This window comes from Paramormyrops kingsleyae, chromosome 8 (genome assembly GCF_048594095.1).
Source record: "Paramormyrops kingsleyae isolate MSU_618 chromosome 8, PKINGS_0.4, whole genome shotgun sequence".
Taxonomy (NCBI): Eukaryota; Metazoa; Chordata; class Actinopteri; order Osteoglossiformes; family Mormyridae; genus Paramormyrops; species Paramormyrops kingsleyae.
The window spans coordinates 4,061,405-4,075,183 of NC_132804.1; the positions used below are offsets into that span (position 1 = coordinate 4,061,405).

At 43.5% G+C, this 13,779-nt stretch overlaps 1 protein-coding gene across 11 annotated transcripts in view; it reads right to left on the reverse strand.

Moving 5' to 3' along the window:
• The window catches only part of LOC111834581 (band 4.1-like protein 1), a 57,588-nt gene extending 43,809 nt beyond the window's left edge, over positions 1 to 13,779 (reverse strand). For 5 of the 11 annotated variants that reach the window (XM_072715004.1, XM_023794051.2, XM_072715003.1 and 2 more), the window contains exon 1: positions 13,627 to 13,777. The gene's annotated coding sequence lies outside the window, so the exon portion shown is untranslated. Of the gene's footprint in view, positions 1 to 983; positions 1,401 to 13,626 lie in introns of all 11 variants that reach the window. The other 6 variants (XM_023794047.2, XM_072715000.1, XM_023794042.2 and 3 more) reach the window with 3 other exon arrangements.

Consider the following 13,779-nt stretch of genomic DNA (forward strand, 5'->3'; position numbering starts at 1 on the left):
CTATTTGAAATATTGCAGAAAAGTTGTCATTTGATTTATATTTTGCACTACTCATTTAAAATAGACCAAAAGAAGATGTTTTTTCCTGTTTATTTAAGCAGCATAGTCCTAAGCGTTGAAGACGGCTGGATGGATAAATCTGCAAGGTTTCAGTTGCAATGGCTGCTGGATTAAATTATGTGTATGCAATATAAACATGCTTCAAATCTACAAGAGCTACGATGAAATGTAATATGACCAGGATTTAGTGCAATTATTCGCTTGAATAATACCTGTTAGCAAGAGATATGTTTAACTTGGTTAACCACAGACATTGGTTAGGCTTCATAGTTAAACTGTTTGAACTGATGTTTATTGGATTAATAACAATACCATATGCAACATTAGTACCATTAACAATACATTCTTGTTATCTTATAATATGTTTGCTGTATCAGAGTAGGTCCTAACATTGTATAAGTGAAGATAGGGACACTTTTCAGTGTAACGTCCACAAACTCTTCAAAGTGTACCTAGTATTAGAGCAGGGTGTAATAGTACTCTTTGTAAACAGATATTCAGCTCTTTCCTGGGCAATGTTCCCCGCAACTGCCCATTCAGATGAGACATGGGGCAACTCATCTAGATCTGGATGATCATGAAAAGTTGCCCACTGCTGATCCAAGTTCTACAAACAGGAATTTGTTGCCCAGTATCAAAAAGAAAGTGTCCGAGGTTTACCAGTCAGTGACATATTCCGCGAAAAGGTGTCGTGTGCATCACCACCCTAAGACTTCCAACAGACATAATGCCACTTATACAGTATGATGGTTCTGTGATATTATGCAGCTTCTGTGTGGCCATAAAATAAAATGGATAGCTACCCCAACGGTGCATTCAAGCTTACGAAGGAGTGTGCGAACGAATCCCGAATTAATTCAAATTCAGATAGAGCCAAAGAGACAAAACGAAGACGAGCAAAGAAGGCGAATGAAACTGCTTACTAGTGTGGTTTTGTGTACGTTAAGCAGAGGGGTGAGCAGCTGCCGTCCAATCACTGCCCGCTGGTCGGTCTACGGGGCTGCCGTCCAATCACTGTCCGCTGGTCAGTCTACGGGGCTGCCGTCCAATCACTGTCCGCTGGTCAGTCTACACGGCTGCCGTCCAATCACTGCCCGCTGGTCAGTCTACGCGGCTGCCGTCCAATCACTGCCCGCTGGTCAGTCTACACGGCTGCCGTCCAATCACTGTACGCTGGTCAGTCTACGGGGCTGCCGTCCAATCACTGCCCGCTGGTCGGTCTACCATCCCAACTGTCTCCATGCCAAATCCTCCAGGAGCATCAGCGAGAAACATTACAGCTTCACCTCAGCATTCCTCCACTGGTGGCCTGGTGGCACAAGCCTGCTTCTGTCTGAAACCTGGGGGATGCGAGAAGATTCCAGAAAGCTGTGCCACAAAAAAAAAACATCCAGCTGTATCTTCACTAATAGTGCGCGGCACGACTGCTGCAGAGTGGCAAATAAAAGCATCAGGGTGCCAAAGCACACGTGCGCTATACCAACCAACGAGTTACTCACAAGAGGCATCAGGTCTGTTGTACAACACATAGTATTTCTGTGACTGTGATTTCCCACTTCATAGTAATGACCCTTTATACATGGTAAATATCTCCCCCAAAGATTATTTTTCTTGTGTTGTCAGCTGCGTTCTGTCATAGATGTTTATTTCCTTTTTGTGCATGCAAGCACAGAAAAGTCAAGTCCTGCAGCCAGCAACAGCGCTGTGTTTAAAATTCACTCCTGTTTAATTTTCCCCTGCTTTTCAATGAACGGTGGTCAGGCCTGACAGAAAAAAAAAATAAAATAAAAGAACAGCTCCTACAATTCTGACACTGTTCTGTTCTGTTTTTTTTTTTTTAACCTTTGGTTCACAGCCTTCTTGGGGATAAATAAAACTGGCTAATTGTCTTCCACCATAGTAATCAATGGTCCCCTGTGCCCCGTGTCAATACGCGATTTACGGAGGAGCCGCCGTACTGACCAGTTGTGTTGCAAGGCGAATAGATGAGCAAATCTGCTGAACTGGAAACTACATAGTAAAAAAGACCAGAGGAGAAGCTGTTAGTGCAACTGCACAGCCACCAGCACCATTCATACGATAAGCTATCGATAAGGGCAAGCCAAAACAAGACGGCATGTCAGTGAATATGTGATGCCTGCACATCCATCTGCTATTATTATCTGTTAAATGAATAAAGTAGTACTGCAGTACTCAGGCTACGCTATATTGATTTTTTTCTTCCTGCCAGCACAATTGACCCACAAGGAATGCAAAAGGCAGCCTGCTAATTCATTAACTTTCCCATTAAAGGTCCTTGCAGATCCCTCCCACAAAGCACAGGGAGAGTAAAGGTCAACCAGATTTGGTGTTTAAGACAGCCCCTAATATTCTGTCAGGACCTGCCACGGGTGGGACAGTGAAGAAAAGCATGTGACACAGATATGGGAGACATGAATGAGGATTTTATTTGGGGATGGGAATGGAGATGGGATTAATGAAAACAGTAGGAAGGAACCGGAACAGACAGTCATTCCAGAGTCAGCATGTGGGAAACCGCAGAAGGGAATACAGAAAATGGAGCACTGGATTATTGGAAAGGGGGTGTGCGTGTGGGTACCTCAATCCGCATGTGTTTGGGGGCGGAGGCGTCTTTATAGGGAGTGGAGATAAGGGCTGGCTGAAGTGAAGATCTGCATTTGCATAACAAGCTGAAACACATATCATCCCATCAGACGGTGTGGCCAGATTTCTTGCCTGAACCAGAATGCCCAGCAGCACGGTGCAGTGTTTGTGTGTTTACATCATAAACGGAAAGTGCCCCTTAAGCTACCTTCTACCTTAGCAACTCGGAAGCCACTGCGTCCATGGAATGAGCACAATTTGAACTCCCTTTGTATGCTTGTCGTAAGGCTGAGCAGAAAAATGCGCAGTGGATAACGCAGTGCAAAACAGGCAAATAGGTGCCCTGCGCTTCCAGGCACAGGACACAGGCTCACAAGGACCCTGTATCCAGTGCAAGTGTAAGGCTCAGTTAAGCTGCCTCTTAAGCTTAAAGCGCCAGTCACACAAATACGTCGCCAGCATGCTTCATACAACAAAATCTAAGATTAGGACAACAGCAGCCTTTTTGTCAGGCAGTTGTCATGGCAGCCTAACTATTAAATACAATAACGAAAATTAAAAAAAGAAAAACTCCTGTCACTGACTGGCACAATCTCAACTGCCAAGCAGGAAAATAGCCACAGAAAATGCTATTCCAACTCTCCGTGAAAAAGAGAAAAACAATAACTTCATACAGAGCCTGTCATTTTATGACAGCCACTTAAGAGGCGTTTAAGCAAAGAAAGCCTTATTCAGATAGCTGATGCACGCTCAGTGGTGTGTATGTCTGTGTGTGGCGGCCGGCTGGCCGTGGTGCCCCTTAATGCTACTGCGAGGCCCCTTCTCTCTGAGCTAAAGGTGACAGTGTGCTCCATAATCACAAATGGCACATATATGAACTATAAAGCCTAGTAAGCAGGGACACAGATCCAGATTCAGCTCAGTATTTTGAGTAACACTTTACTTGACAGGGCAGAAGTACTTAGCAATAACAATTACTACTGAAGTACAAATCATGAACAAATATAGTCGCTACTTGAGATCAAAAGATCACGCGTCATGATTCATTAATGATGAACAAACATGAGATCAGTATTTCACTTGGTTCATTCATTATTCGTTCCTTCAGTAGTTCACAAAGGTTTACAGAATTAACAGATATAGCAACAAATATAGTAACTGCTTGAGATAAAACATGCATCACAATTCATTAATGATGAATTTACATGAGATCAGTATGTCAGTAAGACATAGTTTGTGGTTAATTAATACATAAGAAATAGCGTAATACTATATTATTCGTGCCCCATCAAGTAAAGTGTTCGTGTTTTTTGCTGATTTCGCTTTTATTCCTGTTAGGATCAACTGTGAAAAGTGATGCAGTCGTTGCACGCTGAACTTGGCAAGGCGCCGAAAGAACACAGCACACACAAGGACTCTGTAAACGCAAGTATCTATATAAGAATCATGCATATTAACTCCTGATTTATGTCCTCCGAATTCTGCCAGAACGATGGTATAAATATTCATGTAGAATATCTCTGCACCTGTAATGAACTAGACAGGATGGTGCTGGAGAGGAGCGTGGACTGACTCGCTGACGCAGTGCCACTGCAAGGGAAAGACGTTGCTGTGAAAGGTTAACCTGCAGTTGTCATAAGCATCAAGGAGCGGGAACGTCCTTGTCGGCCGCAGATGCAGGCCATACTCAGCACAAGGAAAGACTGGGCAATAACAACATCTCCTTCGGGGACTCAACAAAACAGCTAGAAGTTTGCAATTACAAATGCTGCATGACGGCAATAGAGTTTTCAAGGAAGAGTTAGAGTAATATCAACAATGACAATAAGATGTTGCGGTTTATTGTTTTACATTTTATTCTATGCAGCAGAAGCTGCATCTGTACACTCCTTCCATTTATACAGCTGGACGTTTACTCAAGTGATGAGCGGCATTTTGACTTTGGTGGCCATACCTGATGCTGACGTAAATCAAGCTGCACTGCCAAAGCAGACATGCTGAAGCACAGGAAGGCAGACGCATCCCAACCTGTACGGGTCTAACCTGTTCGCAAGCCGGCGGCAAACGCTAAAGGCTAGTGATGAGAGTCCGCGCAAATACGCGTCCGCCTTCTCTATCCTGAAAAGGGGGCAGAAACGTAACAGCATTTCGCAGAGGATTCGTGAGATTAACTAATCCCACATCGAGAATTCACCTAAATCCAGTTTCCATTTAAGATGAGACAGAGCTCCGGTGAGCTGGGAATCACACTTTAAATAAAAGCGAATGCCAGTGATTAAAATGTGCTGGTCTTCCTTAAGGGTAATTAAGTCATGGATACTTTCAGTGTGGGACCACAGGGACTCTGCTTGCAGAATAGAGTGAAATCAGGCTCCTGATTTCTCAGTCTTTTGTCTGTCAGTCACAGTCTCTGTATACATCCTGAGCAATGAGAAGCTCACCCACTCAGTAACACCTTGAGGACAAAACAACGCCCTCATGCTTGTCAGATTGACCAATCAAGATATCACCACTATGTAGCGATCTCGTTGTACCATACAGATGTGCCGAGGACGGAAAAAAACAGTGAGGCAGCACGGAGGAAGAACAATCCGGATAAAACATTTCAATAATATGCATGAAGCACGTAAATAAACAAATACTAAAGGGCGAATGAGAAGGAAAATGGAGACATTAAGTGCTCTAAGAAAGAAACAGGGAGAAAAGCCATGATCATTTTGCTGACTCATAGCAAGACGACTGAATGGAGCGGCAGAGAAATCTGTAGGGTCTGTAGATCTTCTGAAGGACAAACACTGCTCATCAACTGTTACTCTCATACTCCCCCGCGAGGACAACGAGCTGGAGTAAGGAGCTGTGGCACATTCTGCTGTGCTCTTCAAATGATGATAAACCTACACAACATTAGGGCAACAACTCACATGCTGCCAATCACAGATACTCCAGCTTGCATGTTTTTTTTTTTTTACCTGCTTCTAACTGCTTTCTATGCATATAATTTTATCTTTATAATTTGGTCTTGAAATTGCATTACGTAGCACAGTTTTGGATAACATAAACCTCAAAACTACATTAAGATTTTATTTATTTTTTATTTTCAGAAAACACTTTGACAAATCATACTCTTTCAACATTGTGTCATGTGATCATTATTATCAGAGATAATACTTAATAGGACAGAGGACTGTTACCCCAATCTGGGCTGTTTCCCAAAACCATTCAGTTGCATGATTCCAACTATGTAAGTTGCTAATGTAGTTAGCAACTACGCTTTAGGGAGACGCACCCTGGTTTATCCTTTGATCTTCCAACCACTTAGCCTTGTCTGGATTATGGGTGAGCTGGAGCCAGACCCTGACCACACAGGGTACAAGGCTGTGGTTCAGCCTGGACGGGATGCCAGTCTGGTTCACATACTATGAAGCAGGCATTTCAATCATAATTAGAAGGAGCTGTCGCAATTTGTATGTTGTATCATTGCCCCCAATAACACAAAGGACCCATGATTCCTCTGCTCTCCCTGAGGTGATTTGTCAGGGAGAATCTGTGTGAGGAAGGCTGTGATTGGGCCAGCTGGCAATCCACACAACATAGCATCACCGCAGTGAGAAGGCAACATCGAGGGCCAAGCTTAGCCGCTGACGTCGCCTCGTTCTGTTTGACTGGCCTCATCTTCCTAATACAGGCACACATTAGCGTCCTGCCGCTGTTTCTGCTGCGCCATAGCAAGTAAACAGGTCACGCTGCAGTGATACATTTCCACACATCTCTTATTGTGCAAGGACAATAACATTTATACCCTCATTACAAAACTATACGCTTTCCAAACAGTGAATCCAATGAAAACTTTAGCAGATCATGCACACATATAAAAGTATTTTTAAATACTTTCAAAATATGTACCCACTAAGAGAGTGTTTCCCAACCCAGTCCTCGGGGGCCCCCAGAGAGTCTGCATTTTTGCGACCTCCCAGCGCCCTAACGGTTCTGCCCGGGGCCCCCCGAGGACCGGGCTGGGAAACACTGTACTAAGACACAGTTCTGAACAAATTGCCCCCGAGTGGCTGAAAGCTGTTTACTTTATTTCAAGTCCACTGAATAGTTTTGGTTTATTTGACCATTAGCAGGAAAAGCAGCACAGGAGCTGCTTATTGCATGCGCAGTGCATTTAGGAGTATTAACTGCATGATTTAGCGCAGCTCCCATGCGAGCTGGAAATGAAAAGGGTCTTCATCTGAAGGACATAAACTTATGCTCAGTGTTGCTGTATGTCCAGCCCTTTGATGTCTTTATTATGGCATTGTGGCTAGTATCCCTCCCTCTCATCTCAGCATCGCTCCAGCTGACATAGTGTGGGCTAGATCGTCACTGACGGTTAACAAAAATAAAATGTATATTTTGAAAATATATGACAACAGCAATGTGTCAAATCATCTAGAGGATCATAGAAAATCATATTTTCCCTTTTCACACTCAGCTTCTCAAGCTCATTTGCGTATGACTGTTTTTAAGGTAATATAACTATACAGCAATATTAGGCTGTGTAAGAACACCCCCCATAATTCTTACATTCAATCCCACTCCTGCTCTAAGATGTGTTAGTATTCACTAGTAGCCTGCACATGCAATGCGAGCTTGCAAGACGGCTCTCTCCATTCCTCCCAAGAAATCTGCACTCTGTGAGGAATGCACCATCTGCCCCGCTAAAAGAGTTACTCCTGAAATACTCTTCAGTTTTTTTCTGCACATCACCAGTCTGCCCCAATGCCTCTAAAAACCTGCAGCTGTCGTGAGAATAACTGGGTTCAGGAATAATGCAGACGAAGGAAACAACGTTATGGCTGCAAGGACAGAGTGTGGCTCTGCAGGTTACGGCTCTGCGATCATGACCGGAAGGTCGTCGGTTTAAATCCCCTACGCAAGGCCCTACACCCCAATTGCTCCGGGAACTGACTGACTCTGCATTCTCAAGTACCCGTCACTTAAGATAAAAGCATCCGTAAAATGTAACAGATAGAGGTCACTATCACATGCATGCATACCAAGAACCACAAACTAATGACAAGCCGAGCCCAGCCCACGCGCCTGACAAGACACCAGGAGAGTAAGCGAGCGAGTCCCAGCAGGTATCTCACTGCGGGAATGCCGGGGGGGGGGGGGCGGCCCACAGAGGGGGTGTGTCTCAAATGGGAGCAGCTAAAGCAGAGAGTGGGGGGGGGGGGGGCACCAGTTCAGCACAAGCAGAGGAGATGGCAATATGAGGAGGGGGGTCCAGGCAAAGAGACTGCACAAAGGTGACCGGAATCCTCCGGAACTCCTGCCCGTCTTTCATTTGCCTTGCAAATCACTAGGAGAGAGAATTCAGCAGCACTCTGTAATTCCAGCAGCCGATTCAGACACTCACAAGCACTGAGGCACACAGACACATACATGCATAAATACATTAGGGAACTCGCTGCTGGTACCTGTAGGAGTCCGGACTCAAACAGATGGGCCACCACAGCTTTCAAAGCACAGCAAGCAGCTTTGAAGTTAACACCGAAAGGGGGATATGGGGATAAGGGAGGAGAGAGCTATACATATCCTAAAGGGGCCCCCCCCAGCACAGCAACCTGCAGCGATATGCCCCCAATCCACAGGCAGGAAGTGCTAAGGAGCATGAGGTGTTAGGAAAGCAGAAGCTGAACACTGTCGGTTTCACTAAAGTAAATCAGTCACCTAGTCGTTACACCAAGGCATCTATACCACCAGCAAGAAAGGCTGGTGGTATAAAGAGTTACATTATTCAACAGTTAATGTGACTGAGATAGCTACAATTTGTCCGCCATGCTGGACAGTATAGTTATTTTAACTGATAAGTACCATATACTGTAGCAGAGTTCCACTCCGGTCCTCGGAGACCCGCAGACCGTCCACGGGAGCTGGGAGGCAGAAACAACATGAACCATCTGTGGGGCCCCAAGGACCGGAGTGGGGAACACGGCTATGTAGAACTACTCAGATATTTAAAGTGGTTTTCATGATGAAGTTTATGATTTAAAGACGTCATTACTAAACTGCTTTCTGTCTCCTCGTTTAAATGAAAAATCATGTGTAAAATGCATTTAGTCATATGGCAGGCGACCGCTGGAGAATGTTCTCTTGTGCCTTGCTGGATGGGCTCCAGTCTCCCACTGTTTCCTTGTACTGGATAAGCTTTTGAAAAATAGATCGATGAATATATGAAATAACCCTTGTATCAAATAAACTCATGTTTCTTGTGCTTAAAAAATCACTCTGTAATCTATCCTTTAAGCATAACATTCCCATATTGCCGGGAGTGTGAAAGTTCAGGGAAAAGCACTGTTGCCCACAGGTGGAAAGCTCAGATCCAGGAAGCACAAATACAGACCAAAATTTTGTTCCAACCAACCAGTTGCCTATTTTGTGAATGTGACTCTTTATGCTCAACTGGTTGGTTGAAACAAAATCTTGGTCTGGATTTGTGCTTCCTGGATCTGAACTTCCCACCTCTACTGTTGCCTCATACATGTGCGGATCGGGTCAGAATCCCAGCTCCACTCTAAACGATGAAGATTTGCCATGTTATTCCAGTACCACATAGGTTTCCTCCCACAGTCAAAAGGCATGTTACCGCACAGGTCGCCCCGCATGACCATGTATGTGGACTGGCTTTCCATCCTGGGTGACCCTTTGCCCTGTGCCCAGTACCGCCGGGGTTCGGTCCCAGGATCCACCAAAACCCATTCCATTGCAAGATGGATTTCCACAGTGCTAAATTTGAATATAATTAAATAGTTTTCCACACCTACTCTGTTGCTACAGTTTAGTGTGGTTATTAAGAAAAACAATAAGGTGCGTGCAAATGACTAATTCAGAATATGAATGTTTCTTATGCTGTTTCATAAGCAGCTTCATTAGAGGCCTATTTGCCAGAAAGCTCGACACAGAGCATTAGCAACGGTAACTATGGTGACACGGAACCTCCTCATTGACAATCTCTGATTTGGCAAGTATGACACACTAAGCTGCTGCATTAATACATCACAGTAAGTGGATGGCAGTGTTTTATTACAGGGACAACTGGGCACATTCAGTGCAGGAGCTGCAGAATGTCACATACCTGCTGCAAAAGGGAGTGGCACAAACCCACAGGAGTGGCAGAGCTCCGTACCGAAAAGATGAAGGCCACTCCGTTTAAGAAATACAAACCGGCTGGCATTTCCAGCAGCAAAAATGAATACTGTATATACTGTAGTTTATGAACAAACACAATAACCTTTAAAACTCTAGGAATTCTGTCGCATACAAATTATATAGCTTTATTTAGCAAATAATTTTGCCCCCTTAGAAGCGAGGAAAATACCTACCTAACTGGTTACCTCTAGGACCCAATACATAACTATGAACTTAACATCTTTTGTTTACTATTGTTCATTTCATAAACTACTGTTCAGAAATGCATTCCCTGTTTTGGCTTTCCTGTGCCAGGAAATCCAGGAGAAAGAAAAAGCATTATTGTTTCTTTTTCCTAAAAAAACATTATTATTCCATTGTGGTTAAACTCATCATTTAATGCATTAGCTCAGTTATCGGTTTTAAATCATGTGCACTAAATTAAAATGATACATTTCATAAACAGGGGAATTGGCATTTTGTGTTTATAAATGTGGTAAAGTCATGTTCATTTTAAGATCAGGAATTGAAATATAGCGAAAACACAAAAATGAAAAAATTCCCAGTATTTACTAGGATTTTGCACTTAAAATTCAAGCCTGTAACATTCTGTACTGAGTGTTCCACGAATTTACATATTTCAATCATATGTCAAATGCCATCGGATGATTTCTGCATTGTAATAATGTTCTTTCCAAAAATTAAAGCAACAGCTGAAGTTGAAATAATAACTTAAAGTCATATATAGGCATTGTTTATGCCGATTGCTGTATTTTAAAATCAGCAGGAAGTGTAGCACTTAAGGTTATTAATTTTTAACCAGTTTCCAATTCAAATCCCAGAACAGCTAATAAGTAAATGTAAGACAGGAATAGGAAGTGGACATGAAATGATACTTTGTAGAAGGATTATAAAATAATAAAAATAATAAAAGCACTGTTACATTTGGAAAGTCACATTACATTCTGACAAGGTCTTTCATCTCCATTTGTGGTTTTCCAGTGAGCAGACGCATTGTGATGGAGGAAAAAAAACGTCACGTCATCTAAATATATTACCCTGATTTCAATGTATCTTTTTCCTGAGCTTTATTGCACAAATATAGTTACTGAATGCTCTATGAAATGTCTAGGTGACAGACTTCTTTCAGATCTGAATCTCAATACCAACCTCTCCAAACAGTCAGTAAGCACAAAGTACCTGTTACTGTCTTTCACCCTGCCAAGATTCACTCTTTCTTAATTCTAATACAAAAGTGCATTTGTATATCCCTACCTGCATGCATTGATGTGTATCATTGTGTAAAACACATCAATGTTTATGAGTCCGTGTAAAGAGTAATTATACAATTTCTCTCTAGTGTGAGTGATTCCAATGCTTGTTTTGCTTTGCCAATTCACCAAACTGTGTCTACAGGTCAAAATCATAACCGCAGAAGCAGGCCAAATCAAAACAACTCCCTGTTGCCTTTCGTCTGAGTTACAGAGTGTGATTACGCCGACATCGGCCTGTCTGTGTGTCTGTGTCACCATGACTGTGTCTGTCAGACCCCAGTGACCACTGACTCCAGACCACAAAGGAAGCTGTCAAGGCTGAGGTGTGAGATCGAATTAACCTTAATGGTTAGCCCTGTTAGACCCCCACAGCACTGGCAGTCCGTGTGACCCCTCCCACCCACACTGGCTGGCAGGCATTCTCTCCATAGTCAGACACAGCTGGGATTTCACGGGACAGACCAGGCCATCCACAGGCATCTCTGACAAAGACTAGTTTGATTGAATGCATGATTGAATGCACTTCAATATAGTGTCCTCTACAGTCAGTGGTCATTTCATTAGGTACACCTGCTCTTTAACACAAACAGCCTCCATACAGCCAAACATGTGGCTGAAATGAATACAACCAGAATCACACACACACACACACGGAGTCAAGAGGTTTACTGTTTGGCTGGGCATGTGTAGCTGAGCATTCCAATGACCAAGACGCCCAATCTACAAGGAAATTTGGAGCCCAAATGCTTTCAAGCCAGCAAGACACAAATAATGTACATCTACAACTATGCTTCATAATTTTTAGTTTTATATGAACCCAGAAAAGCAACAGACCACCTTATTTGCAACATCTTATTATTATCCAAGATACAGCTACAAATTATTAGATCTTCCAAGGGTCGTTTGGTGCTAATACAGTGCAGCGAGGGTATTACAGGCAGTTGCGTCAAATATCTGCAGAACTCAAACCCGTGAGTGTTGTTAGGTCGAGATTCCTAGAGAGACCACTGACCCAACGGTCCTCCTTGCTGCTGAACACAGACACCAGTTCACACTGCCTACCTGGGAACTGACCAATCGTAGGACACTGGAAGCACTGGCCAGATGCACATCTCCACTGCCAGTACCAGCTCCAAAGTCACTTACCATCTTTCACTTTGTACATTCATACCTTTTTATATATTTCACAGAGATTAAGGCTAAATACATGGATTTTCAACCCAGACAAAATTATGAAAACATGGAGAAAACAAATGCTGATCTTGTTTCCATTAATTAAAAATGATAAATGTGTATTATTTGGCTAAATTATATCATTTCATACTTCTAGATGTTTCATGCTACCCAAATGCAGTTCCACGCCACCTTTGTTAAAGGAATAAACATAAATGTATCCGCAAATATTGTACATCCTGACATTTTTTGCAATAGTGCTATTTGCCTATTAAGTAATTGCACATTATTATAACTATACCTCAGTTTTATGAGATCTAGATGAACACTATTAGATTATTTCTACGATTTCACCGAAAACTTTCCTAAGGCCACCTGCGACTACAAATAGAGCAATCCAGAGGAAATCCAGCTATCACGTATTGGGAGACGTAAAGAAGGGGGGGGGGGGAAACATTTTCACTCTGTTTCATCATTGCAACTGTGTTTGCTGCCCCCCCATAAATGAACTCCTGTTAAATTCCCATGACCGTGACATAATAGGCACGTGCCTCTGTCACTGTCCTTACGGCTCTTTTCCTCTTCGACCCCCCCATCCCTCCATCCCTCCGCAGGGACTGCCTCTCCCTTCTCAGCCTGGTAGGGGGGTAAGGTGGAGGCTGTCAGGGCGCGGAGTAAATCGCTATGCACGCCTCCATTGGCGATCGCATGACCACCGCCGTCAAAATCACAAACGCCGCTCTGCTGATCGGATCACAGTCGAAGTGAGACAGACTATCCGCGGCTTCACGTCGCATTATAGACGCCACACTGCTGTCGCTCTTTCCTGTTCAGTCGCTCATGCACGGAGCTCCCGTCCGCGATTTTCTATTCCGGCGTATTTATGTAATTATTACGATGTCACCTAGATTTCACCATTACTCAACATGTAAAGAACACACGAAACAGCACGACACGCATTTACCTTACGGGGTAATTTATCTAAATCCAGTCGTAAGATACAGGATAATTTTCCGCAAAACGACCCTGACATTGCGTTGGTATGACCAACATAAACGTAAGGGCTACATAAGGACGGGAAGGGAAACAAGAAAAATAAACTGACGCATAATCATAATGACTGTTTTCCAAAGGGGGCGTTCATAGTGGCATTAATAAAACGAAGCATGCAACTATTGAAGTACCCCTTTTTCACTACACTATAAGATAGGTTGGCGCAATATGTCAAAGGAATAAGCTTTAGATTACTATGACGGTATTTAAACAAGAAATGAATATTAACGGCACGCATCGCAAAAAAAAAAAATGCCCACATGCGGAGCATAATATCGGCACCTACCTTGGCGGAGAGGACTGTCACTCCCTCGCCCAGTTGCGGACCATTGAGGACACCGGGGCTCAGCGAGCTGTTCAATCCAGAGAGCTGCTGCTCGACGACAAGGAAGCGCTTGTGAGCGAACGAACGCGCTTCCCAGGGAGAGAAGGAGAAAGA